The sequence below is a fragment of the Triticum dicoccoides genome, chromosome 1B (assembly GCF_002162155.2).
Source record: "Triticum dicoccoides isolate Atlit2015 ecotype Zavitan chromosome 1B, WEW_v2.0, whole genome shotgun sequence".
Taxonomy (NCBI): domain Eukaryota; kingdom Viridiplantae; phylum Streptophyta; class Magnoliopsida; order Poales; family Poaceae; genus Triticum; species Triticum dicoccoides.
The window spans coordinates 143,467,159-143,471,333 of NC_041381.1; the positions used below are offsets into that span (position 1 = coordinate 143,467,159).

At 41.1% G+C, this 4,175-nt stretch overlaps 1 long non-coding RNA gene across 6 annotated transcripts; it reads left to right on the plus strand.

Annotated features, from left to right (window-relative positions):
• The first annotated feature begins 393 nt into the window (after nucleotides 1-393).
• On the plus strand, nucleotides 394-4,065 carry LOC119323970. Of its 6 annotated transcripts, none has more exons than XR_005156703.1 (7): nucleotides 394-1,052; nucleotides 1,146-1,249; nucleotides 1,443-1,502; nucleotides 1,810-1,873; nucleotides 2,638-2,816; nucleotides 3,201-3,516; nucleotides 3,830-4,065. It is a non-coding gene; the product is annotated as an uncharacterized LOC119323970 (long non-coding RNA). The 6 variants fall into 6 exon arrangements; XR_005156702.1 differs by having other exon boundaries at nucleotides 1,810-1,868; XR_005156704.1 differs by having other exon boundaries at nucleotides 1,452-1,502; nucleotides 1,810-1,868.
• Nucleotides 4,066-4,175: the final 110 nt, after the last annotated feature.

Here is a 4,175-nt window from a genome sequence, read left to right on the forward strand (position 1 = left end):
ATCAAATCCTTACCCAAAAACTTGAAAACTTCACAACACAAAACTTCAACAGAAAATGCCATGAGCTCTGTTACTATATAAGAAAATAAATCACCATTTTAAGGTACTGTTGTGAACTCATCGCGTAAGATACATACTGGAGCAATCTAGCCTCCTCAACGATTCGCGCTTCCTGGCCGTCGGATCTGGTTCTTGATGCATTTTCGTCCGTCCGATCACTAGATGAGGAGACGTCGGCCGTTGGATCAAAACGCGACACTGTGGATCGAAACAGTGTGTGCCCCGGGCTTCCACCGTGCGTAATTCCTAGATCCCGCCGAGGGTATTTTGGTCATTTCGCATACGCTATAAATGGATGGCGGCTCCCGTGCTAAAACCTAACCGCCTCCTCCTGCCTCGCTCGCTTCCTCTCCTTCGGCAGCCGCCTCCCTCCCTCCCTCCCACTCACCGCCGATCCCGTCCCTCCTATCCTCCCTGTTCATCCATAGCCCGGCGTGACCAGTGCTCGATGAGGCGAGGGAGAGCGACCAATCCCCGTCACGCCAATCTCCCGTACACCCCCTGCCATCGCGCTGCTGCCGTCGCTGCCGCTTGCCATCCCCAGCGTCTCCTCCCCACACCCAAGGCCTCCCCTTGCTCCGCCTCTTCCTCCCATCTCACCAGAACCGCAGCACAGGACCTCCCACGCTCGCTCGCAAGGCTGGGCATCGCCTTCATCGCCGGCGTGGCTCCGGCGGACTCTAGCGGCTCCTCTCCATCTCCTCCCTCGCCCCCACATGTGTGGTTCTGCTTCCGCTCGCCATGGGGTGCAGCCTTGCAGGGGCGCATCGGGCTGGGCCTCCTCTGTTTCAGATGAGTTCATCCCCATCCTCCTCCTCCCCCTCCTCTCTGATCTGCTCTACCTCTCACCCTCTATTGTCCTTCCTTCTCTCTTAATTTGGTGCAGCAGCCGCTGTCGGTCAAGTTCTTGGTGGAGATGCAGCTGATGCTCAAAGTGATTCATCAGGGAGGACCTCCGCCAGTAGAGGGATGGCTTCTGTCCAAAGGCTTAGGTGAATTTCTTTTCTTCCTTCGTTTTTTCTTCTTTAGCACAAGAATCATTTCACATTGTTTTGACCGAAGGTTTGCTGCTATATCAATTTAAGGTATTGTTATTGAACTACAAGATAATGTTGTTGGTCTTCCCAGAACAAAAAAAGTGTTTTTGACACTACCATCGATGGGGTCTTCAGCGCTTTAACCATTGAAGGTATTTGCATTAGTGTTTGCATGGGTTCAAGCATTCAGTCATTGCACTGACCAAATAAATTATTGTGCATAATACCTAATTCATGTGATATTATCCAGTTAAGTTAACGTGTTCTCCTGTTACATTTTAGAATCAAGATTTTTTGTTAGATTGACCCTCCAATATATGGAAAACTCATTCTATTTTTTTCTAGCTTCTGAAGATTCTATCAAAGCATGTGGGTTTATATTGGTTCTACATTAGAGGATTAAATGTATGTTTGTTACACAATTACTACTGCTTCACAACCCCCTCTTTTTATTCACTCTACTGCTTTAAGTGTGTGTTATTGCATCAATTGGTTACAACCCGTGGTAGCCTGATAAGTAGCTATCTTGGTGTCATATTTATATTGGTTTCGTATGGTATTTGTTATATAATATACTGGGTCAGCATGCATTTTCCTCCTGCGGAGCATATCTATATAGATGTGGTTTTGTAGAACTCATTTTGTTTTCCCTGAGAAAACCACATACTGCTGGAGAAGTATATATTTATGTTAGGATGTTCTTTTATTGCAGTGTAAACTGCTAGCAAAGCTACACTGCGGACTACAGAGTTGATCTGAATCTCTGCTATTGTAAGGTTCAATATATTATTCTTTCTGTCAGCGTTCTTCCTTGGAAACAAAATGATCAAATCATCTTCTTGGGTATTTATTTTTATTTCTCATGTTAAGTTAGCATTTTGGTGTTGTGTATTATCAGATTGTGCTCCCACTAAATTTGTTAGCCCCTGTACTAAAGATGTGTGGCTTGATTATGAAATTATGGTTATGAACATAAAGCTAATTGGTACTCTGTTCTACACTACTCTCCCTTGGAACATGATCTCGCAAAAGGGAGGAAGCCAAACATAGCTAAAAGTGTTTTCCTTCACCCAATCCAATGGATTTTTCTTAGTGCCGTTTAGTACATCATGTAACCCCACATAAATGGTTGGAAACCAGATAAATTTAATTTATTTTCAATACCCACTCCAAAATATTGCAGATGCCCCAATAAATGGTTGGGAACTGCAAATTGATTACATTGGCAGGATCTATAAGATTTGTTGTTATGTATGTGTTCTGAATCTGCTAATGTAATCAATTTGCAGTTCTATCATATTTCTTAGTTCAAGCCCCTGAGCTTAATGCTTTCAAATTTATGAATTCAAATAGTTCTAGATTCAGTAAAAATGCACGATGATCTTTACAGATTATCTATTTTTATGTGGGACTTCTAAGATGATAAATTAACAGTAAATAATGTGCACTTGTTACATTTCTCTTTTTATCACTCTACTTTATTAATCTTTGGTATCTACAAAATGTATGCATACTGATATCATAGTGTGGTCTGAATCAGGTGTGCTGCTTCTACTTGAATAAAAGCTGATATTGCCATGATCCTTAGTCATGTGTTCTTAAAAGAAAGGGTTTTGCATGGACAGATGGAATCAAAAATCTTGGGAACCTGATAGCATTCATTTTTTTATCCTGGGTGCTGCTAGATCCCGTGTAACTGAATGTTCTTTTCCATGTAAGGTAATAAAATGTCCACCTGCATCCATGCCAGTGTTAGCATTGCTGAAAGAAACAAAAAGGCATGTTTCATTATAGCAGCTTTTTTTAATATGGCCAAACTGATGTCGGAAAGGGTGCCTGATCCTTTTATATTACAAACTTATAGACTTATTTAGCGGTAACACACAAGTAGTGGTTGGCCCTTTTCTATGTTGTTCTTTAGAAAATTGTAGAAGCTACCTTAGGGACATGTACCTTTCATAGGAGGAATTGTGCCCTTGCAATTGTTACATATCATTGCCTTTTAGTCCCGTTCCCTAAAAGTATGCATTGATGCTAAGTCCTTTTCTACAATATTATATCTACATGATTATATAATCTCTCGTATTGCTATATTTTTTGCAGCGGAACCATGCCCATGCGACGGTACTGAACAAAGTTGTGCACATGGTTGTGGACTCTGGACACTCTACACAAAAGAAATTTGTATAAATGTACAATGCTCTGTTTGAAGCCTCCTCATATGATATTGGAAGGAACTCGAGCGGAAGGCTGCCGGCGGAGCCTGTATCAGTGGACATGGAAGAAATTAGCCCAAGCCCAATGAAACTTCTCTCTGAAGCAAGCTTTTGTGTTGGTACTTTCAGTTCTTTGAGATTCCCATTTGTGCAAAAACATCAGTGATGTGGCAGAGAAGGTGGATTGTAGCAACAATGTGAAAGTATGTACATAACAATTTGCCTAACAAATGAGAATGTCTAGGAACTAAAAAGAGTTCACATTTTGCTTTATGTACATTGCACTACATAGGAGAATAAACATGCATTGCGTTACAAATACTCTACTGATTACTATGTGTATGTGCTTTACTAAAAATAATGGTTGGTTATACTGAAAATATGAGCTAATTACGTCATTATCTACTCACCCATTGTAGTGTAGGTTCGTGTTCTTGGATTTTATTTCATTGTTTTTATTTTTATTTTTGGTGAGACGGTGAGCTAATTTGCTATTTTCCTCTTGGTGTATTGCAGCAGTTGGATGCTTGGTGGATTTGAATGGGGTTCATTGTAGGCGAGTGCGTGAATTTGCGGACTCACATGCATCATTAGCATCCCTTATCTACTCACCCATTAGTTCAATGTATTCTGCTTGGATAGCTGAATGTATTATTTTGAACTACTGAACCTTTGCACTTTTGTTGTGACATACTGAAACTTTGCACCATTGTTTTTAATTGTATAAATGTATGAAATAAAAAAATGTCTTATACGAGGTTGGATATTGCTGGAGCGGGTGGGGTGCGTCAAGCCGCACTTCCTATCTAGTTCTTTATTTATATTGGTGTAATATCTACTGTATTCCAACTTCTCTATGGTT